A 25,191-nucleotide genomic window follows, 5' to 3' on the forward strand; every position below is an offset into this window, starting at 1 on the left:
CGAGTTACAATGAATCATTGAGGACCTTATCAGAGACAGTATGAGAGTGTGGTTGAAGATTAATATGCAGAAGGCAAAGATAAATATCAATAGCTGGGCAAGGGAAGTAGAGTTCAGGATCGCCAGTCAGCCTCTACAGTCTTTGAAGGAGTACGTTTAACTAGGTCACTTACTCACTGGGGACCCTGATCATGAGAAGTAAACTTAAAGAATAAAAATGGGTTGGAGTGCGTACGGCGCACAATATGAGATCCTGACTGGAAGCTTGCCATTATCACTAGAAAAAAAGGTGTACAACCGATGCATTATACCGCCGCTGAGATATGGGGCAGAAACTTGGAGAGTGACAAGAAAGCTCGAAAAAACGTTAAGGACTGCGCAGAGTAATGGAAGGAATATTGTTACACTTAACGTAAAGAGACAGGAAGATAGCGGCATTGATCAGAGAGCAAACATGGATAGGTGGTATGCTAATTGATAATAAGAGAAAGAAATGGGGAAGGGCAGGTCATATAATTCGTAGTTTAGATAACCGGTGGGACATTAGGGTTGCACAATGGGTGCCAAGAGAAAGAAATCGTAGTCGAGAACGGCTGAAGACTAGGTGGGGTGATGAAATCAAGAAATCCCAGGCGCTAGTTGGAATCGGTTTGCGTGGGACAGGGGTAATTGGAGATCGCCGGGAGAGGCCTTCGTCCTGCAGTGGACGTAAAATAGGCTGACGATGATGACTCTTACATATTGAGAGATAAGGCCCTCGATAATTTCTTGAAAGTCACCTCCAGTGTTGCTGAAGAGAACAATGTCATCTCCGAACTTCAGCGTATTGAATGTTTCCGGTTGATCCTTGTCCGTAATCGTTGCCAGTATAAGAGTTTGACTACTGTTCTGAGCATGCAGTGAACAGCACTAAAACGGCCATGTATCCTTCCCTTGTGCGCTTTCTGATGGTTATTTTTCCGCTTTTCCTGTGGATGAAGGAAGCCATGAAATATTTGCAGATGTTTACTAAGGCATTGGCAAATGTTTCCTGTGTACTCCTTGAGGATGCAGTGCCTGCATGAGCAGGTGACCGGTGCAGCGCTTCGAATGACAATCTGTTGAAAGTAAATAGCAATGATAATTTCTACGGAGGAGAACAAACTGCTTTACTTCAGTCGTGAAATTGTTAAATATAAACGATAACATGGGAAACAAAACGAGAATATCTTTACTTATTGCGTAAATATATGTAGAAATAAAAAAAGAAACGTAAATACAGTGAGTGACAGCAAGAACGTCTCCGCGATACTTTCCTTGTACTTCGTTTGAGTCGTGCTGTTTAGTAGCAAAGCAAAATTAATTTCCGATAGGCAATTTTATTATGATAATCAGTCACAACCGAACTGAAGTGTCTTTTTCCGGCTGAGAAACATACGCTTGCACAACCCGGACTTCTCATGTGGAAACTTGTAACATGGACATTGTCATACCTGCTTTCGAGGTTATCAGAGTCTGAATGTTGTTGGCGTGCTTCCATCGCCTTGAGATTATGACCTATTAAATCCCGTTAGGTTGAACGTGGCGTCTGGCTAGTCACTACATCAGAAGACTGTCGGGAAAGCATTCCGCAAGGCCCTCCACTCACTACGCGGAGAGTAGAGAAGCGACCATTTCCCTCGTCGGGGTCGTGATCGCGCCCGCTCGTATCCCGAAACGGGACTCCGTGGGAGCCAGAATCCTTGTCCAAGCACCAGCCGACAGGACGACTGCAGCCACCATACAAAAACAAAACAGAGAGAGAGAGACGGGAATCAGCTAATAAAATGACAGCGGCGACTTTAGTCGAGTCTGATTGGTCGTCAATGTCAGCCGCAAAGCGTGTGACGTCGCACCGCCGGACCAGCGAATCCACTCGCAACGACTGCGTGACGTCACGCATTGAGCGATCGCGGCGCGCGCGCCGGGATAAAAACTCTGGGGGAAGCCGGGAGAGTCCCGCAAAAGTGCGTGCGCGCAGTCAGACGGAGTTGGACGCGCCACTCACCGACCGGGACCACACGCCAGCGCCAGTGCCCTCCGACGTCTCCATCGGCAACAGGTGCGTCGCTCGTCTATTCCTGACTTCCCGCAGCTCGTCTCGATTGCATTCGGAAATGTTTCAAGGATTTTGGAGAAGTGCGTGGCAGGGATCGCCGCGGAGATACCAAGAAGCACCGCGATGTCAGCGCAAGGACAAACCTTATTCGTCGCGTGGCAGGGGTTTCTATTAAATCACTTTTGGGTAACTGCAAGATGCTAACTCAAACTCTAGCCCTATAAAGGAATTTATACCAGTATTAGTCCTCACACGTAATAATGTAAGGTTATCATATACAACCACGCCGAAAATTGACAAGATTGTGTATAATTGTTGGCTACGATGCACACAACTTTCTTCAATTAAGTTTTCATGTCAGACTAAAACACTAATGTATGTCTGCAAGGGTGCAATGGCTATACACATCAGATTTGCATGCCAATATACTATAGACGCATTTGAAGGGCAGAAATTCGGCCTTGTCTCTGCGAACTACTGCAAGTGAACCGCAAATAAACATGGAAAGACGGAGGGTACTGCACATGCGCTAAATGATCATTATCAATGAAAAAATCATTTGTTGGAGTTAGCGGATGTACCCTCTGTCGGTCGCTGTTTTCTTTTTCATTTCATTTGAAACATATATGGAGTTGGGTATTACGAACACCTATTCTTGAGTTGTACCAAATTTAAGTTAAAATCAACCTGCTAATGTATTTGTTGCATGGTAGTTTGACGGGCGTACGTCACAGCTACGTAACATTGACTACTTCCAATGCTTCCTCATGCAAGCACTCACGTTTGTATGCGTAACGTGGAGGTACTGAGAAATTCAAATTCCCGGGAGTACTATGTCCGTTCACGATTAATAAACATAATTTCTCTGAATACACTGTTGGAGTTGTAGTGGCGGAATGCATGAGTACACGTAGAATAGGTGAAGTTATAATCTTCTTTTTCAGCTCGTTTGTCGCTGCCGCATTGTGATCAATTGCGGAATGACATCCAGAGTTGCAACAGCGGCTCCAAAGGACAATGGGGTCATGTCCGGCATTAGGCGCATGATGAAGCTGTCACGCTTGGCAGCGTAATGTCTATTCAATGTTATGAAAAAAAAAGCATAGGACAGTAGTTTTTGACCACAGTGCTTCCCCGCACAACTATGTCGAAGATGATATCTATGGCTTGTATAGATATTATCTATGGCTATTGGTTTGGTGATCTTTCTAGTTTGGTGCAATGTGTGACCCCACCAAAACACCTCCTGATCCAACCACAGTAATTCTAGTTTTAATTTATGTGAACTTATCGATGCCCTGTCTACTAAAGCCATAGTGCCCAATGCAGGCAATTACCATCACCGCTCCACACTGGACGTCAAGTAAGGGTGCATTATCATCTCATAAATTAAAAAAATATCCCTGGTATTTCTACATTTAATGACAACCACATTTCACTCCTCACCCTTTTTGTTGCTTCAAGTGAGCGGTGCAAAGTAAGCTGACTGCTATTATGCTGCTCCTTTTCGATCTAATGCAAGGCATAGGCACACACACTAGGAAAACAACCCAGACTGCCTTTTTGACATCGGAGTTTGTGGGATTTGTCATACAGATCATGTTATGCATAAACACTTCGAGGGCAATTTCAAATGCTCAACTTGTTCCTAACAACCTATTTGGTTTATACAGATTAATCTCGCACCAAACTGACCGCACATTTCAATGGTCACCCCTCACGCACAATTCTGCTGGTACTCTGATCCTTGCTTCTTGTAGGAACTTTTCCTGGCCCGAGCATGCGCTTAATCCCTCCGTAGTAAAAGTGCGCCAGAAAACACAAGGTACCAGACGAAGAAGAACGACACGTACACAGGGCGCACTAACAATTCAAGGTTTATGCACTGGATGCGCAGAATAAGCACCGGCTGAATGTGTATATAATGTTCACACAGAACTAAAGAAAATGTAAGAAACACGAAATAGCATCACATCGTCAAGCCTATTATGTATGAAAAAAGGTTCCTGTAAGAAACCTGCTGTCTTTCTACAAAACCCTGAGGCACGGCACGCTGACACAGGAATCACCCAGCTTTTCGATTTCTAGGGCTACAACAATTTCATCTTGTTAGCCCCTCTGTTGACTTAGACATGGTGCTAGTTTTTTTTTTCAAATAATGGTGCGCAGCCGCACCCTCTACAACGAATACCAAGATGCCTTGCTGTTATTTTCGATGTGTTGCATTTATGTTCATTCAATGGACATCTTTTCCGTTTGGCGCATGCATGACGCGCCGCATTCCAAAGTAATTGTGTAGACAAAGTTTTCAGCGTACTGTAGAGGCTTATCGCGATGCTTCTTAGTACACATAAATTTCCTATCTGCTTTATTAACTGCTGTGCCCATCGAATCGACCGCACCGTGCATGTTATTTTTGAACGCGAGTAGCGTTAAGGGCCCCGTGTCCCAGAAAATCGACTGTCGGAGTCTTCGGGTTTGTTCGTGAACGAAAGTTTCCGCATATATTTAGGTACATGTATATGATAGTGCAGCTTATGCACTCTCGACGGCTCGACCTTCGGTGTAGCACAAGATGGATGTACCCCGTGTCTCGTCGCTCTTTGTGTAACAGAAGCGACCACTTCCGTCATTCTTTTGCTCCCCACTCGTTTTAGGTGCTTTTGACATCGTCGGAATGTCTCGTATACCTTCACGGTCGTCTGTGTACGTGAGATTCTGGAACAACGAGGTCAAAACCATTTAGAAATAATTCTATATTGTGCTTTGATTTTTACGCATGTAAGATCATCTGGGCCGAAATTGTCCGCCATAAAGCGGCCTCACAGCCTGTAGGTTAAATGACTGAGCTAGCTTGGATGCTCGGTGGCCATAGTCAGAAGCTCGAATCCTCGAGGTGTTTTTAATACGTAAGCATTTACATGATTATATGCAATGAGAAAAATTTTTGTCGGTCCTTCCTTCGCGTAAAAGGACCGCTTTCAAGCTAGAGCCAGCCAGCTGTGGAAGATGAGAAACGCGCAAGCAGTGGCACTAAAATTTGGGGGTGGGCCAAGTTAAAAGCTAGGGTTAGGCTAAGTAACATTTGGGGGGTGGGAAAACTGGAAATTTGGCCGTGGGCCTACCTAAATTTGCGGGTGGCCCACCTTAAAATTTGGGGCTGGGCAAACGTATCTGGGGGATGGGCCAGCTTAAATTTGTGGTTGAGGCAATTTAGATTTGAGGGTGGGCCAGCTTGAAATTTGGGGATTTGCCAAGGTGAAATCTGGGGGTGTGCAAACTAGGGTGGGCAATCTTAAATCTGGGGTGGCCCAAGTTTGGAGTAGGCCAACTTAAATTCGGGTGTAGGCCAACTTCAAATTTGGGTGTGGCCCTCATTCCATTTTTGGGGTGGCCCAATGTTCAAGTGAACGCTGCTGAGCGTCCTTCGAGTTATGAACACCTCGAGGGCGAGCAAGTGTGCTAAGAAGCTTGGCACGCTTTCACCGGGCCTTGCCGAGGCGCAGTCAGAAGGCAGACGATAGCTTGCGTGGACAAGGAAGGCGCGCATAACACAGACTTGCGTGAGCGACAACAAGGGTGATATGGCTTCGCGGCTATGCACTCTCCTCTCACGCAAGGCCTCACGCGCATCTGCGGCAGCTGGCGTTCGCTTTCAATTCAATTCTTTATTTGCAGACATAGAACATACAGAAATACCGGAACTGGTTGGACCCATAGCCACAGGCTAGTTGCGGGTCCAATGAAGAATGAATAACAATTGCAAGTACAAAGCAAATAAAATACATCACGTGCAGACACATATTTGTCGCATACCATTAAGTTGCACGAGCGTATACAATGAAATGTGAAACAGTGAAAAGCACTCTGCTCCGTCGATTACTGTGCTCCTTCGACCACTGTGCTCCGTCAAGGTGCACTCGTGCCTGCGTTCCGGCTCAATTGGCACAATTACGTTCAAGGGGTTAGATACAACGAGAAAATCAGGTAATTGTCTACTAAATACTAAGCGTTATTTGCCACCGGAAGTCCATGGGTAAACGTGCATAAGCTAGGAAAGGCATGTAATCAAGACTAAGCAAGAACGAAGTCACATAAGTGTCAAACAATGTTTACGCTATAGTAGACAATTCTCAGAATTTCTTCAGTTAATATTTCTTTTAATCTTAAGGGGGTAATCTTCAATTCACCTCCTGCAGTACACAACATCTCCAGGCTTGTAGTGACACTTGACACCGGCAAAACTACCGAGAGCCATTCGGGCTATACTAATCCAATTATGAAGACCCATTAAGATTTAACAAAACACAGTCCCTCACCAGAACAGTAATTGGCCGCCCTGGTGCAGTATTCAGCCACTCCCCCTCTAATGACTCATTCATTCAACCAATCGTCCTCAGTACCAAGCAACTGCGGAGCACCTGACCAAGCAGGTGGTCAGACTCGTAATGCAGCAGAGGGTGCTAAGAATCTCTGGACCCAGACAGGCCGCCAATGGAAACTGACCCTGGCAACGTTTAAAAACCGAACTCTCTCGAGTGAAGCTAGCTTAGCAGGACTCCTTGAGGACCTATGAGGTATTGCTTGGGATATCATTGGCCTTGGTGAGGTTAGAACCGGTGAGGCTTTTACAGTGCTGACTAACGTTCACGTCCTCTGCGATAGTGGGCTCTCAGATAAGCAGTACGGGGTAGGATTTCTAATCCATAAGAAACTATCGAGCAACATTGACGAATTCTACAGCATTAATGAGAGAGTAGCAATAGTCATAGTAAAACCTTATAAGAGGTATATATTGAAGCTAGAATAAGCCTAAGATCCAACCTGTAGTTATGACAATGATGAAATGGATCTGTTTTATAGATACGTGGAATTAGTGACGAGAAGAGTGCAAACTCATTATAGTGTAGCAATAGGTGACTTCGCTGCAAAACTAGGTCAAAAACGGGCTGGTGAACAAGCAATTGGGAACTACGGCGTCGATTGTGGGAACAACAGAGGAGAGGTGTTGGTAGAAGTCGCGACAAGGAATAAGTTCCAGATAATGAACAACGTCTTAAAAAACCATTGCAACAAAATTTGACTTGGAAAAGTCATAATGGTGAAACAAGAAATGAAATTGATTTCGTACTTTTTGCCAATCAAAGCATATTGCAGGGTGCAGAAGTGCTATGTAGGATAAATTGCAGAGATCTTAGGTTATTGAGGTCTAGGATTTACCTCAATTTGGCGAAAGAGTAAAATTGGTCAAGAAGAAATAAGGTAACGCATAAGGTAGCGCAGTAAGGTAAAAAGAAGGCCAATTCAGGATGGTACTTGCACACAAATATACAACCTTAAAACAGCGGGATGAAGATGACTTAGCGGTAATGAATGAAACCTTAACTAGGCTGGCTTCAGATGCAGAAGTTCAAGTGGGAGGTAACGCACCAAGGCAACCAATAGGTAAGCACTCCTAAGCTACGAATGACCTAATAAAAAAACGACAAAGAATGAAAGTGTCCAACAAAAGAGATCAGATAGAACTCACGGAATTATCAAAACTGATCAACAAGGACAAAATAAAGGATATTAGAAATTGTAACGTAAGAAAGACCGAGGAAGTAGTAAAAAATGGACGCAGCATGAAACCAGCGAAAAGAAAACTTGGCATAGGACAAGCAAAGATGTATTCATTGAAAGATGAGCAGGGTAATATTATTAACCATAGTAGAGACAGCGGAAAAAATTCTATGCTGACTTGTACAATACCCAGACCACTCACGATATCTCCATTCTAAGCAGTAGTGAACAGGTTACAGAGGCTCCTTCTATAACTATCGATAAAGTTAGAGGCCTTACAAAGCATGAAACGAGGAAAAGCGGTAGGAGAAGAGGGAAAAGCAATTGACTCAATCAAAGATGGAGATTTCATGCTTGAAAAGCTTGCGGCCATTTAAACAAAATATCTCACGACTTCAAGGGTCCCAGAGAACTGGTAGAACACCAACATTATACTAATCCACATATAGAGAGACGTAAAGTATTGAAAACTTAGAGGCCCATTAGCTTACTTCCAGTACTACATAAAATATTCACAAATTTTGAATAGAAAAAGGGCAACACTTGCCTTTAGTCAGCCAAGTGATGATATTTTTGCTAGCTTTTCAAGAGCGTTAAAAACCAACTCCCGCCGCTTCGATCTCTTTCTTCAGGTTGTGGGAAACGGAATTTTTGTAACGAATAGATCACACATTCTTTGTACCTTCTTGGGCTCCCGCACGGTTGGCGTTATTTCCTTCCTTCTACAGCTTAAGCATTTTTTCTGCAATTGCTGAGAGTATTGTACACGGGCGTCCCGCTTCAGTTAGGTGACGAACCTGCTCGTCTAATCTCTTTCGCAGCCGATGAACGCATGATTTCTTTAAGGCACTGTCAAATTATGAATGAACAATACTGCGCATTACGAGCTTAGAATGCCAAGAATGAAACATTAAAACCTGATTTTTATTTTGCTGTGGGCTGCAATTCCCAGCAAATCTCTTTGGATGAAAAATTTTGCCCTAAATCAAGAAAATGTAAATAGCAGTCCACGGGAAGCTCGTGAGTCACTATCAAAGGTGCTAGGCACTACCGAAAAACTTAAATTATTTCGGAAGACTGCTCTTGCAAATCTTTCTCATCGCTTTCTAAGAGTACTATAAGGTCATCAACAAACCTAAACACACGTAGTACTTGCATGGGTGGTAGTTGCTGTGGCAAAAGTCTGTCTCATTTCGCTAATATCCCTCAAAACGGGAGCAATGCAAGATCCAATGCAAGTACCGTCCTTTTGTGAAAATGTGTCCCCATTCCACTCTGCATAAGTGGAGCCAAGGTAGGTGCTTAGCAGCTTTAAGAACCAACCTACGGCTATACCGGCAGCATGTTGGAAGGCCACTACCCCGTAGATGTCTATGCAGTGCACTAGGCTAGTTAGAAGGGCATCCTGCGATGTCGAATAGTACAGATCTTTGATATCTATTCAAAAAGCATTCACCTGTTTGGTCTCATTTGCTGCAAGAAAACATACCACTTCTTCATAATTCTTCAGCTTTAAACGGGACAACTACCGACAAATTGTCTAGCTGCTGCTTCACATACAAAGATTAGGGTTTCTTCCATGCTGTGTTTTCCAATATCAGTACGCGTAGAGCACATTCAGGTTGATAGGTCTTAGTCGCAAAAGCACGTCAAGGCTTAGTGCCTTGTTAGAAATGAATGGACCATATAGCTTTGTGAGATTTAGCCTTTGAGATAGACTTAAGGCTTCGGCTCTAATCCGCGGCAAAGAAACATCCACGCATTGGTTAAACGTTGCAGCTCAAGCGTCGGACAGCCTTTGACAAGTACGCCGACTTGGGCATCACCGCTAAACCGGCTTCCTTATTCGCAGGTAGCAGAGATTGTTTTACGACGAATATGAACCAACTAGATGAAAAATACGTCGTGACTCCAATCCCTCAATATTTCGATAGAAAATTAACACAAAAGTCGGCGCAGTATAGCACCTAATGCCGGATTCACTTGTAACGCTGCCTGCACACATGCTTCTGTGATCATCGCCAACGCTCCTACAATCCTTGCAAATCTGCCCATCCCTGCATTTAGTACGCCTTCCGACATCTCTGCATAGCCTCGGTCTGCTGTCAGTTCCACATTGCTCATCAACACGAAATTCTCAGCGAACTTACTTAGCCCCGCGTTTAGATGCAGTCCAATCAATCGATGTTTATTGCCAATTTAACAAATCGCCGTCCTATGCAAAACACAGCGCTCAGATAAAGGAAGTCGTCTCTAGGATTCTTCCTTTTTCAACTGACCACTGAAGAAGCAGTAATTCTAATCGTTCGACCAAGCGAGAATCGTAGAAGTCGTACGAAATCACAAACCACTTCTTTAGTACACTCCCGCAGGGCCCCTATTGAGTTATTTATTTGAATGAAGTTGGAAGTGTTTGCAACCACTGTGTTGACTGGTTACCTTCAAACAAATTGTCGAATGATCAAAGAACGATAATATAAAGCGATATGCGAAAAATATTTGGCAATAACAAAAATTTGCACGCGTTCTTAAACAGTCAGTATAGAAAAGCCAGCAGCATAACATCATATTCTGCACCTTCCGCAATCCCACACAAGCCAATCAAATGATAAAAGATACAAAAGACACACCAATGACATTATGGGCTATGATGTGCCGCTGCTTGCGCATGAGCATGCGTCTTGGCTAGCAACATCAGAGTGCATGCACAAAAACGCCCTGATGCTCAGACACTTCTCGCAGGCGTGTTCTGCGTCTCCTTTCTGAACTACAAAATCTGCAATGGTCTTTCCGATTCCCACTGAGACTTCGTCCCTTCTTTATATTTGTTTTATCTTTCGGAACATTTAATCATGAGACCGAGCCTGTGCCTCCGAATTCACGAGAGAACGAGAACGGGGAAAGTATGACGCAAGAGCCTGCCATGATTCGCGCTTTCTTACGAGTTACATTCATTGTGATAGCTTTATTTGTCCACATGACGCTAACCCTTGTTTATAACAACAGTATGGAGCAGGAGAGCACAGGAGCGGTGTAGATACCGCAGATTCGGGGGACGAGGTAAAGGGGCGCCTGATTGGTTGGCGCAACTGGCAGCAGCCGGCGCTGAGTGAGAACTTCATGTGAGGCCCGTGCTCGTGGGCATGCACGCGGTGTGAATCAACATATGACGTTTGTGATTTAATTATATACATGATCCATCAGATGGCACCTGATTTCACCGTATTATCATTGTTAAAAGGTTATGACTTGCTTCAAGAAGCGCCTACGCTATGAAAATTTCCTTAATCTGTCATTGATTGGCGCACAAAGTTTACCGGGAACTGCAGCATGCCCTGGAGACAAACCACAGGGTGGCAATACTGACCTTTACACCGACCTTTACAATCATCTACCGTGGTTCCAACTGCAATGTCTTGTTTGTTAAGCCCATGAAACGTCTCGAGGAATGGGAATTCCTTCATGCCCTGGATCATATAGTGTTCTAGACATTTTAAACGCTTCTATTTCTTATATTCTCTGCATTTCTCATCTCCTGCCATATTTTTACTGTGTACTTAAATGTTGTTTTAATGCGTCTGTTGATCAGTGTCCCTGTTACGTCTGGTTTACAGCTGTAGCCTTGAGGAAAACTTCCAGTGCTGGCAGCACCATGCTTTGCTTCCACGCACAACAAAAAAATATTATACTGATTGGTTATACCTTTATAAGTAGCAGTAGCATCGCCTCTTATAACCGTATAATAATATCTATGAGGCTGGTTTTTGAAATCTCACAACTATGGTCATATTGGCATGTGACATTGGGAGGTCTGCAGAATCCCATGTTTTGAGCACTGATCAATTACTACTCAAGTATACTCCACATGCCATTATAGCAAACAAGGTTAACAAGTCAAGAAGAAATATTTTTTGTTATGTTCGCTTCTACCAAGGCCACCTTCTGCAGAAGATTGACAGTAAAAATGAAACAAAACTGTGCATGCTCTGAGTGAGTTTGAAGCCGGAAAAGACACGCCTTACAACTTTAATAGATTAAGCACATGCTTTTGGACAGTGCTGTCTGAACTCCGGCGGCGCGTTAATCGGTGGTAATATTTACGTACAAATATTCTATCTTGTACAGCACTGCTAACGCAAATATAATTCAGATTGTGATTTTATAACGTTAAGCTGATAGCTTTGTGTGTTTCCTCAACATGTGGTAACAATGTACTAATCTGTAAGATATATTACTATCGAATCCCTATCGTGACTCCACCGATAAAGAATATTGAAACAAAGTGGCCAGAAGCTGCCTCCCTTTCTTTCTTGAGCAGATAAAACGAGTGGCCGAAATGCATTTCGCCCTTAGAACAAAGCAAACTTCATCTCAGGAACTTCAATGGTTGCAAATCCAATAGATAGGGTAGACTGCATTGTTAATATGCGCACCAATTTGTAAGCAGTTTCTCTTCCATGGAGTACGAATGAAGTATGCAAACCGCTGGTATAGCCCAAATTTATCACGATTATATTTCTTATCCCGAAACAGAAATCTGTTTATTACGGAGCAGTCCCCTTACACAGAGGTTAAAACAACAATAGACGTGCCTTAGTGGATCTCTGTGGCTATTAATTGAGTGGCTGCTATGAGTGCTACAGTGTGCTGTGTTTGTATGAATGCAGAAACAACGAGAAAAGTTCCGTTAGCAAGTGCGTGAACGCAATTCGAGGAGCATGCAGTTTTCTCTTGCACCCCCCAGCCCTCCATCTCACCGCAATTTTTTTTTTTACTATGAATGACCTTTCATTTGTCTTAAGCATGCTTTGCTTCTTAATGCGTTTCCACCGTCTACCAGACTATAGTTCATTGAAAGTTCGGCAATTCAACAATGGTCGTACTTCCTGGTGGGGAATGGTGTGATTAAAGATGGGGCACAAAAGTAGAGCATTGTCATTTCGAAGCCTCAGGGGTTCCGCGACTTGCTTGTTGCACTTAAGACCCTCCGAGGCTGGGTATCTCAGTGAACAATTGCGATAGGAAGACTGTTAGCCGTGGCGAATACCGCCAGCATATGCTCCGATGTACACCATGTAAGGCTTCACGGCTGGGTCTAACGGAGTCTCAGAGCAAACTCGCATTCCAACTTTGCCTACTGCAGCATTTCTCTTTTAACGACACTGCACAGTCACTGGTTGTGCCACAGGTGTTATTTATTGTCCTTAAATAGCAAGGGAGGCTTTACGGTGCATGCTTCATCACTTTTTGAAAAGTCAAGGAGCTTAATAATATCGCGTGGGGGCATTATTAACGGTTTACAAATCATTACTTGCTTCTTATCGTTCGGTGCATGGAGTGACCGATTCCGTCGACAAACACGCTGTAAAGCCGTGGAGTGGAATATGAGGTTAGAGAAATACAGAAAAGGAAAGGACGGGAAGGTTAGCCAGGTATTTGGTTTGGTGCGTTGCACTTAAGGAGAGGAAAACGGGTAGAATATGAGATGTATCGTTGAATATAACAGCCTTATCCTATACAGCTTCATTTTTGTGTTTTCTCGTATGCAAATATCAGTTACGCTTTGTTGTCACAAATTTGCTGCTGTCCTCTTCGTCAGTCGTTCCGTTTTCTTACCCTTACAGATACCATTATGCTAGTGGTAACTCGCACGGCTGCAGCCTTGTCAGCTTTTCACTATCAAGTCTATTGCTACTAGGTACGTGTGCTCTAGCGATACCTAGTATCTGACTCTGCATGCGCAAATATCATGTCGTTATCATGTGGCGATTTATTGGTTATTTACAAAGAACAGGCATGCGTTCGTCAGTACCACTTGGTGGGTCAAACTTCTGTACTAAACAAACCGGATTTCTTAAATTTGTAATGCAGTGAGACCGACGTGTGCACGTGGACGTTATCGATTTCTTGCTCGTAAAACATGTATTTCGTGGAAGCCGAGCGGGCGTCACAAGCGCTGGCCTAAAATGCGGAAGGAGGCCGACAAAAGGATGCGCGCGCGCACTGTCCAGCGGATAACGAAACACAGGCGGTTTCGTTGTGTTTTGGCGGATAACGTCATTAGTTTCGACCATCGTCTCACACCTCCGTTTCTGTACCAGTTGGCAAATGTGATCGCACTTGCTTGGATAGCCACGGCTGTAAAAAAAAAAATAGAGATGTTCCATTCAGCAATACCTTTCTGACGCATGCACTAACCCGAATCAGTAGCGAGGTTTCACCGAAACGCTCGCTTAGCTGTCCTGTAGCTGCAGATATAGTAGTTTATTCACCCGGACGTTACATAGGGGCAACTTGAAATTAGGTATTGTATAACCGAATCACTGACGGCTCCCCGCATGTTTCGCAAACCCGGGGACCACGCTTCCCTAAAACTATGGTAGGCAGCTAGGGTGCGGCGCTCTACTTGTCCTGCAGAACATAGACCGCCCCTCTTAGTTACCTTTAAGCTCTGTACCGACACTGCGCAACCCGGGCGCCTGCAGACGCTAAATACCTCCCAAGTCTACAATGTTGTGTTTCTGTCGACGAGACACGCTTATCGAGTAAAAGAGTTTGCCGATTTGCAACGTATGCGTAGAAGAGGCAAAATATATTTTTAAACATTCTAGTGATGTGTTCAGTACCATAAACTCCTCATCCTGGGTCAGTGAAGGAGCGGTCTGCTGTAGACAAACAACTCTGCTCATGCCGTGTCTACTGACATTGCACTAACATGCTTATGGCATTACACGTCATTTTCCGCGACTCCCTCAGGGATACGGCCACCTTTGATTTCTTTTTTCGGAAAATGATAAAATACCTCAAAAGTGACGTGTTTTCATAAAACGACACTCACCTCCACGACCACTCAAAGACGAGTCACTGGCGCCGTTTGCTGTAAGAAAGTGAGGGCCCTACGCTTATATTTCTGCACCTAAAAAGCTGGGATATTAAGTGAGTCTTTTTCAAACTAGCGACGGTGAAATCACCTCGAACTCCAAAAACAGCAGGAGGTCACCAGCCACAGGCAAAGTACTTGCTATATGCAGTGTAAACGACGCATAGTAATGAGCGACAAACTAATACCATGATGTGAGTTCCCAGCAAAATGATTAAATGGAGGAGGCTGCCTCATGGAGAAAATACTGAAGCGATGCTATCAGTACTAAACTTTCGAATGACACGTGGTCCGAAAAATGGTGAACAAAACTCAAATTTTCCCAAATTCCTTACAGTAATCGTACAGTATTTATTCTTGTACACGAAGGTTTCAACTTCTCCCTCGAGAGAAAGTTAGGACGAGTTCACGCTTCACATGACACCTCGGTGACGCAAAAAAGAAAAAAAAAGAAATTGTCTGCCTGCCTTTATTGGTTCAGAGATACTGGGAGGTTTAGAATGCCATGGATAACTACGTCGTAAATGCTAAGGAACGGCAAAAAGAGAGCTGACGCATTGTTCTACCATGATAGAAAAAAAAACCTTTTTCAAGTATCCAAATAAATTGTCAATACCTTGTCAATAACTAACAATTATTCAAAAATGTCCATAACTTGTTAAGTGAGCAATCTTAACCACATTGTTAATTGAATAAAACAGAGCCTTGCGTTCGTTTCATGGTGATATCTTGTTGTAACCACCACTCTAAACTATGATGCCGGTAAGCCTTATCATGCCCCAGGTGGCGCATAAGAAACCGTGAAGCGTCGACCTTTCTATATGAGTCACTATGTTTTCTTCTTAACACCACTAATTATTTTTAAGCACTTGTGTGCCTTTGTATTCCACGCAAAAATTTATTGCAAAGGATGAGAATATGTCACGACACAGAAACTGCACAGTCTCCAATGTTCTAAGCAGGTATCCTTTTATGCGTGCGATATAGCAAAACGAAGTCTTGTGAAAACCTGCGCACGAAGATAAAGAGACTATCTAGAAGAAAGGAAACTCCGTGCATAATTATAAACATACTAGTAAATACGGATAAAAACCTTGTCCCACGTGTGCGATAAATACTGCGTTTTAGTGTGTTTTACCGAGCGCACGATACATTAAGTGCCAGCATGATTAATTGTATAGAATTGTTCTCCGAAAATTTCAACAATATTATTTGTATAGAATTGCTCTCCGTAAAATTGGATATTTTTCTATTAACAGTAAAGTTCATTCACAGTAGAATTGCCCACATGTTTCATATTTAAACACTAACTTATGTCGAAGGCTTCAGAGAGTTCTGTTTGATTTCATTTCTTCGTGAATAAACTAGTTCCCTTGTTTATGAAATCATGTTTATGAAATCATGTTTATGAAATCCTGCGTATTCGTTTCACTGAGGATAAGAAAGTTTTTCCACCGTCACCTCGCGCTACGGCTATCGACGCCGTTATCCTTATTTATTTATTTTGTTGCCTCTGAATTCCGAACTGTTTGCTTTACTGAAGTTTGAAATCGGAGTAAATATAGTCACAGGTCAGAGAGCTTGCTTTGCGGGCAGTTCATACAACTTCAGTGGACCTACTTCGTGTCATTCGCGAGTGTTTCTCTTGCAAGGCTGCCTGAGATGCTTGAGCTTCATTCGTTGGCCCTAGCACTCGGAATTCCTATTCATAAGTAGGTCGGGGCCTGTCAGAAACTCTTCAAGCGATCAGCGTGTCATTGAACCGCTACTCTATTCGTCAGCACTCGCATTGGCGCAGCAATCGACACGCATCATGATGCCTGTTTGAGTGACATGGAGGTCGTTGGACTTCAGTCTAATCCGCGTGCCGTTAAGAGAAAGCGCGCGTCACAGTTCAAAATTTTGCCACTGCCCTAGTTTAGCTCTGGAAGGTTGACGAACTTTCTGCCTTCAACTGCTGAAATTCCTTGCATGTCAAGAGACGTAAAAGCACATGTCACTGGTAAGAATGCAGCGTATAATTTCAGCGTGTTGGCACCCCTGTTCTGTCAATGGTAGCCACATGTTTTTTGAATGGTGCGGTTGTAGATACGATTGTTTTGATGTGAAAAAGCTATGAGTGTGATTTTGCTTATCCTACTTCATTTCTTTTCTTATTCCTTTTTGCAAGGCACGCGAAGGTTAACATGTCAGCAAGCGGAAACACAGACGCAACAACAGAAAACAAACGTTAAAGGGAAGAACACGGATATTGTTTTTGTGAGAAGGGAAAAGAAAATCACTGCCGAGAGTTCATTTTATTCTACTTCTATCTTCTATGTACGACACCACGCTGTACTCTTGTTCGAATATGAGAAATTTAATTTTTCTTTCTTTCTCCAAAGTTCAGCGTGGTTCTAGTTTTCTGCTTGACCATTCACTTACACACAAGTTCACATATTCACGCCGTTGGTTCTTACATGAAAACGAAGGGAGTGATAAAACGGAAAAGGACACGTATTAACGAAGCTGGCACATGCTCAAAGCCTGGAGAAGTGAACGATTGCTACAGGCTAGATGGAACGACGCAACTTCTGTAATTTCTTCTTGCTAGAAGCGTGGCTACATTATTGTCCTTTCGCGTTTATTTCCGCCCTTGTGAAAGCCATTTTATTTATTTTTATTTTAAGTCAAGGATTCTGCTTATTTACATCTATCGGCCACTTCCGCTTTGCGCAACAGCTTCTTCTGCCTATTTCCTTTCGTCTTTGCAAAAGACCAGTGGCAACGCTATAAGGTCTGTCCTTCGCTCATTTCAGTCTTACATTGGTCATATCTATTTACTGCAGGTTTCCTTTTATAAAATTGTAGATGAAGACAACCACTCCCAATGTGTATTGTTTTGTTAACAGGCTACGAGGTGTGCGTTTCTGACAGTGGTATTGAGAGGCAGTCTTCGCGTGCGTCAACGCCAAAAATAAGAATTCATAAAGAAAACAACATACATCGATGAAAAATAGTGCACCGCAACAGCCTCGCGGCTTGAATAATATCGATGATAAGTTCATTCTCGACTCGGAAAAGAGGTGCACAACACTCTTGTTCAGCATCGGATCCGTTTCTCTTCGATATTCGAAGCGTGTCAGCTATACAAAACGTGCCGAGAGATACTTCGAAACGCGTCTTTTCTTTTTTTTTTTACAGTCAAGTAATATTCTAGGACTTGGAACTCTGCAGCTCAATTCTCACCACAAGAAGTGGACAAAGCTGAGACATGCAGATGCGCCCACAAAGGATGCCTCAATCCCTCTTGAAATTCATCACATGGAAACCATATTTACACGATCAGTTCGCAGTAGTCGTCGACACGCGTGCATCCCATAAGCTGAGAACCCAAGTCTCTATTGAAACGGCCCAAAGGCCGTTTCACAGCTCATAATGAGCATTTTTTGGCCTCTCTCAACTATCTTCTTTCAACAAGTTCAGAAAGGACTTTTCAAAAAGAACTCAAGAAACGTTCAAGTTGAGGCAGTCCACGACATCTTATTTCAATGATTGCAGAGTCATTGTGGTTTCCTTGAAAATGAGCAAGCCGACGCAGCTGCTCAATCTTTGTATGACAATGGCGATTGCGTCTCTATGCCTATGTCAGAAGTACACGCAGAGGGAAAGTTGCCTACTCTGGTGCCCAGGCCACGCGGGGGTACAGGGGAACGAAAAGGCTAACGCGTTAGCTCCAGGGTTCACTAACCGAGCGACGGCGTCCTCTTCTAACCCCAACCACCCGCACTACCCCTCACAAAATTCCACCAATTTAAATGCCAAAGACATCCTTGCTCATCAGCGTGGAGTCCGAAGAAAATACCCGCCGCCTCACCCACAACTTAACGGGGAAGAGGCCGCCGATTGGCGTAAAATACACACCGGGGTGTTCCCCCATTTAAAATTGCTAAACGCCATGTATCCCACTCGTTATAGGGCCAACTGTCCTTGGTGCGGTGGCATACCTACCTAATGCACATAACCTGGGAGTGCGCTAAGCACCCTCATAGGCCAAACACCAGTAGGACAATGGAGCAGTGGGAGGCACAACTCGCCCGCTCCGACCTGGCAGGACAAAAGTCCTTAATTAGCCAAGTCAGACAGGCGGCAGAGGCCAGTGGTGTCCTGGACTGAGAGGCTCCGACCACCCCTCCTTCAAATCTTTACAATTACAATAAAGTTTCTCTCTCTCTCTCTCTCCGTGTGCTTGCTCGCGAGCTCAGGTTGGCCCAATGCCATTCGGCAAACTTTAAGAACCAGCGCCTTTGTTCACTGGATCCTCATCTGAAGCTGCACCTTCCACATGGCTTACCACGACGGGAGGTAGCTTTAATTTTTCGCCTATGGAGTTGCGCACCTTTTGCTAATGCGTACTGTTACCTTATCGGAATGACCACAAATTCAGAAGGCGAAGTTTGCGGGTACGAACAGATGATAGCGCACCTGCTCTGAGATTGTCTCCGCTTCAATGCAGAAAGAAAAGTCTTCAGAACAACGCTATACAAGACTGACAACCATCCCCTTGATGAAACCAGAATTCTTGCACCCTGGTCCCAGCAGACGTCACCCGAACTATTTAAAAATGCTAGCGTTCCTTCTAAAAGAAACGGGACTCATCGAAAACTATAGAATTCGCGAACTGATTCGAAGTTTTTTTTAGCGTTCTCTTGTTTTCTTATATTTTCGCCCTTACGCCATCCCCCTGGGAAGAGTAGCCAACCGGACACTTAATACGGTTGGCCTCTCTGCCTTTCACCTCTCTCTCTCTCTTTCTCTCTCTCTAGGCATTATTAGGACCCAATTACTTGCAAAGATATTTCAGCCATATAAAGTATAAATTTTACTATTCACAGTGTCCTCCATGCTAGGTAACATAAGTGCAATTTCCCTAAATGACACTTGAATTCTTGCACAGAGATTACAAGACAGAGCGGGACAAGATGGCGTGTATCCTCTGAGGCCTTCGTCCTCAGTCTCAACTTTCTCAGCACCCTCATCTTCTAGATCACGCGTGCCAGTTGTAAATTATTTCTCAGCGCTGATTGGGGAAACCTAGCGGCATTGCTCCTACGCCAAACGAAAACCATCAACCAGAGGCTTACTAAACTAGTATGTACAGAGGAACAAAACAGTGCGCGCACAAGAAGCGACAGACAGCATAGAGCATTCGGTGAAGTGAAACTGCAGAATTCGCGTGAGGTCGGAATTGCACCGCCTTAACGCACGAAACAAGGTTTTAGGCGAACAACGCTGAATATGTCAAAATGACGCTGTCAACGCCTCAGTGATGCAGCACCGTCCAGTTACCTCGTACTTCGCTTCACGAAAGTTTTGTAGCATTTGTAGCATTGAAAGTATTGACTAAGCAGCTTCTCAGACAACCCCTCGTTACAGGTCGAAGTCCACACGCAGACTTGGTGACCTGGATGGTATTCTACTTTCGAATGTCTAAGGTTGTAGCACCGTGCTTCTGCTGCCTGCTGCTCTGTGATGTGCTTGTGTGCGGGTAGCCGATCTTCCTCTGCATATTCAGTACGTTGCTCAGTGGAGAAAGCAAATGAAGCGTCTATGTCGGGTAGAAGCATGTCGTCTAGCACCGCCAGTACTTCAAGCCCATAGACAGAAGGGAACGGCGTGGCTTGTGTGGTTTCCTGTATGGCGCTGTGCGCCAGTCTAACGCATAGGAGCACCTGATCCCGTGTTGTTTGCTGAGCGTCTAGTTACATCGACTGCATGCCAGCGATAGTTCTGTTTGACCGTTCCGTCGGTCCGTTCATCTGCGGATGGTGCGGAGCCCCTCTCGATCGTAGCGTGCAGCTCAGCTTGCAGATGTTCTAAATGAGTTCGGCTGTGAAGGCAATTTCTCTGTCGGTGATGACGTATGATGAGGCACCGTGTCTAGGGAAAACGTGATTTAAAAAAAACTGAGCAAGGAAACAGCTCGTGCCACCTTGTACAGTTTTGGTCCCGGCGTAAACATCTACGTAATCTGTGGTGACTATAATCCACTTGCTTCCCGTGGTTGACAAGGAAAAGAGTGCCAGCAGAGCTATGCTGATTTGAACAAAAGGCGCGCTAGGTTTCAGTAAAGCCCGCTAGGAGTAACCCCCCAGACTTTATCAACAGCGATTTTCTGCGCTGACGTTGACGGAAGCTTAGCCTGTAACTCTTCACACCGTAAGGAAGTCTGGGGCAGTAGTACGTCGGGCGTACTCTGACAAGAGTACTTGAAGAACCAAAGTGTCCACATGTCAGCTCATCATGGCAGGCAATGAGGATGTCATTTCGGAGGTCGTCAGCCACAACCATCCGATATACTTTGTTGTGGGCACTCGAGTTTTAAATGCGTAAGCATTTCTATGCTTACCTAACAAGAAAAGTCGTTCGTCTGTCCGTCCGTACCATAAGACGATCGCTTTCAAGATATGGCTGCAGTATCGAGCGAATTCACTTTCATGCTGCCTCTCGCTTCAACGTAAATTAACCGGCTGGAACACACCGCTGGCGAAGCTATCAGCAGACGCCGCATTCTCTGCCCCCCTCAGAGGTCGCTTTCAAGATAGGACCCGCGCATGGGTGCCATACGCAGCCGCCTCCGGAGTACGGTTGATTACGGTTCATTGTGGTTCGGCACGGATGTATAAGGTGCTAACGGCTTGCAATGACTGGAACGTCATCAGTGCGCCTGGCACTACCACCTGCACTAGTTTACTTGTGTCACCGATTCACCTTGCGCTCTAATCTGCAGAAGTTGGTGTCGCCGCAGCGTTATCATTTATACAGGTCGGATCAAGTTAGATAATATTCTTAATTACACCGGACTACGGGGAGCTTAGACAACTCCCAGAGAAGTTTCTGCGTTCCTTTTTTTATTGTGCAGAACACCCTAACCAAGGCAGAAGATTCAGAGACCGGGATAAAGGTGCCGAAGCATAGTAATGACTTCTCATCTATGTGATCTATGAGAGTGCGTATGTCGGTATGCTCAAGCTGCCGTAAGATCCCGTCAAATGCGGTGAGATCACCAAGGAATTCACCTTCTTCGTCCGCGTCATTATTGCAAGGTTTGACGGGATACAGATAAAAACGTCGTATTCGCGATTCCGATTTTGAGACGATGGTAACAACTCCTGTAAACGGAGAATCCATTGTTCCAGTCGTAAGGGCGGCTCTCTTAGATCGACCAGCCAACGCAGCGAATGGTGTTCTGTCACTACATCGTAATGAATGTATTCTGCGATTTTACCTCTCAGAAACACGATATACGTAAGAGGCGCGCCATAGTCGGGAACTTCTGATAATTTTGACCACCATGGGAAAGTTTAACGCGCGCCCAATGCATGAGACACGGCCCTTTTGCGTTTCGCTCCCTTAAAAAAGGCGGTCACTGCACCCAGGATTTGATCCCGCGATCTCATGCTCAATGAGCGACCTCAATGATCGCTAACCACAGTTGATGTCCTCGAAGACAAAATTTTGGGAGACAGCAATACAAAATATATCAGAAGAGCGTACAGCAATCTTGAGTACATATACGCAGCATTGGCAATCGTGCGGAAGACTACGCGAAGAATTTCATAGGACGGCAGCCTGTTGGTTCTACTTCCCTCACGACGAATAGGACGGCGCTGACGCTAACGCTCACGACGAATAGGAAAATATGAAAACGACGTTCGCGACCAGCAGCGCATTCTTTCGCGGAATCCAGGTGCACAGAACAGAAGCGCTGCCGAGGAGTTCACCCAAACCGTGCCTCGGATAATGCATGTTTGTTCGCCGGGCAAACTCAGTCGCATTACGTGAAAGCGGCCTTGAGGCAGCGCGCCCCGGCAAATGTCGCGGAGACTCCGGCTGCTCTCGCTTCCGGTTCGCTTTTATAGTTGCTTTCTTATTCCTTTCTTCTTCGTTTGCTATGTGTTTCTCTGCTGTTTGCTTTTATTTCTCTTCCCAACAGTCTGTTCCGATCTCCTTGTTTGTTTTCGCTGCAAGTGTTATACTCGTCTGCACAGGCTGAGTCGCTCGAACCATGCACGAATAAAGCTGCAAGGCGCCAGGTTAACGTTATGCTGGCAAGGAACAAGCGTGAACGTATGCATTAGAATTGTCCAAATTTATAGTGACGAGCTGTGCGTAGCGAAAGACCCGATCTCGGTTATTTATTTACTTATTTATTTATTTATTTATTTATTTATTTGTCGAGAGGCATTCTGCTGGCAGCGTTCTGGTTTAATCTAGCCCGTATATAGAGCACTACGGCCAAGAGGTCACGCAGCTCTGGCAATGCAACCACAAGGCTTTGACCAACTCGTCGTCGTCGTTTTCTTTGAAGCATTGCATAGTGTTCGTTCGTCTCCAGAACTGTCTATTTATTTATCTATTTATTTATTTATTTAAGGTGTTTATTGACAAGGTGCGCAAGGAGAGAGAGATCGAATTCGGTGCGGTAGCCGAAAACCCTGCGAGCAGTTCGAACCAGCCCCGAGCGTGAAGCGCTGGTGATGCGCCTGACTGGCCTACACTTATCCTTCGTTACAATTTATTTATTTTCGAAAAGAGCTCTTAGGTTTGTTATTATGTAGATAGAGTGTTTTGGTCAGAGAGAGGTTTCAAAATACCAATACGCATGAGGTAAAGTTTAGATCTGGCAACCTCCCAGTTATGTTAAGAGGACTTCACAGCATAGAGTTTCATATTAGTATTTTTAGAAACTCTATGCTTCACAGCTTCACACCCGTCTTCGACCTCTTCCCCCCCCTAAACAAAAAAAAAGTAGCAGACGCTTTTTTGAACTCCTTCAGTTGTATGTTTTGAAGTTTGCATACTTGGTGTATGTGTGGTGGAGGAATGTGGGAGGGTAATTTAATGCGATAGGAAAGGTCTCCCAAAGCACAATGGTATAGATCGACACTTCTTAAATGGAAAGTAGAGGCTTATGCACGGGTCATTGGGTTCAAGTCCAAGTTCAAGTTCATTTATTTACCTCATACATGAAGTTTAACATAAGTGGGTGGGACGAGGGAAAGAAAGCTGCATTAAAAACCGCTTGACTAACCCCACGTCCCCGGTTCACTCAGGCAGCATGGCAGTCAAGCAAAAATACATTTCATCGTCGATGTCAAATGAGAAAACACATGATATCTACAGAAAAAATATTTTACAGAAAGTTAAACTGACCTATGAACACATTTAACACAGCATGCTTAAAACAGAAGTGTTAGAGTGTGCGACAGTTTTCATAAGAAATCCTGAATTTAATGTCTTCGGCAAGCAATAACTTAATGCTTGAAAGCAATAGTTTGTGCGCGGCCGTGACACATACCATTGTTCCGAGTATCTGTTTAGGCGCGAAGAAGGATTTGGTTGCAAGTTAGCTACACTGTGTATATAACCGCGATTCCTTACAGTATCAGATCTAAATGAAATTAATAAAGTGTGTTCATATAGCACGTTTAATTTATTTACGCTATATTTAACGAATAGTTCTGAAGTATGTGGATTAAATTGTAGAGAGAGAGAGATAACTTTAATGATACGAAATGCCGAGAGGTCGGCCTGAGGTATATTCCTCTAGCCAGCTACTCGGCATTGGGGGAAGGGGAAGAGGGAAAGAAAGAGGGAAGAAAGAGGCGCATGATGGGTGACGATGACGATAGAAGGAAGATGTAGACCATATGGCAAGGAATTCGGCATGCTCAAAGTCTGCAATCCGGGCGCGTAATTTTAAAAAAGTTCAGTAATGCATGGATGGAGTCGAACCTATTGAGCATCTGGCCAAGGGCCTAAAATAAGGTCCTCCGACAATGGTGCGCTGTCGAGACGCGTAAGGTCGTTGTCCATTTTTTGACGCTCTTCCACGTACTTAGGGCAGTCACAAAGCATTTGACTTATAGCCTCAGTCACATTGCACACCTCACAGTGTGGAGACTCGGCGCGTCGCATGAGGTGCACGTATCCACGCGTAAACGCTATCCGCAGCCTTAGTCTGTGCAGAAGACTGGCACAGCTGCATTGAATTTTCGGTGGTAGCCTAAAATTCATGGTAGGTTTCAATCTCTGGAGTCGTCTGTGGCGATTATTGGGATTGTCCCAGTGCTCGACTCTTTTATGCTTCCCGGCTGCTTTTCAGCCACAGCTTTAGCGAGGTCGTTTAGGTCACCAGAATTCATTTCCCTGCTCGGCTCAACTTTGGCAATAGAAGACAACAACAACCCAGCAGAAAATAGAAGGCATTCACAAAAAAATAGAACCTAGCGCAAGTCACCACGTACGGCTATACATTAGCTTAAAGTACTACACTATTCATGTTAACACTCGTGGCAGCAACAGCGACGGGAGAGCAGTGTACGCAAGAGCGGGATAGAAAGTATACACCATCCTACAATATTGTGGAAGAGTATATTAGTTCGCGCCCGCACACCGTCGCCGTCGCTGACACAGTGAAAAGAATGCGTTCCCAGAACACTGCCCCCAAGATGAGAGCGATAATCCAAGGTTGCGGCAGCCTCAAACAGATGGCAGTTCTGGCGTGGAATCCGGCCCTGATGGAAATCAGGAAATATGGGCTGCGATGAATCGCTACCGTTATTTCAGTAGCCGGGTAGACGACTGCACAGGCCTCCATACGATCAGATGGGGCAGGCACAGGCAACTG

General features: G+C 44.5%; 1 protein-coding gene across 1 annotated transcript in view; it reads left to right on the forward strand.

Annotated features, from left to right (window-relative positions):
• Nucleotides 1-1,992: 1,992 nt before the first annotated feature.
• Nucleotides 1,993-25,191, forward strand: part of LOC135915618 (uncharacterized) — a 166,235-nt gene continuing 143,036 nt past the window's right edge. The window contains exon 1 of the mRNA XM_065448724.2: nucleotides 1,993-2,080. The gene's annotated coding sequence lies outside the window, so the exon portion shown is untranslated. The remainder of the gene's footprint in view (nucleotides 2,081-25,191) is intronic.

This window comes from Dermacentor albipictus, chromosome 3, assembly GCF_038994185.2.
Source record: "Dermacentor albipictus isolate Rhodes 1998 colony chromosome 3, USDA_Dalb.pri_finalv2, whole genome shotgun sequence".
Lineage (NCBI taxonomy): Eukaryota > Metazoa > Arthropoda > Arachnida > Ixodida > Ixodidae > Dermacentor > Dermacentor albipictus.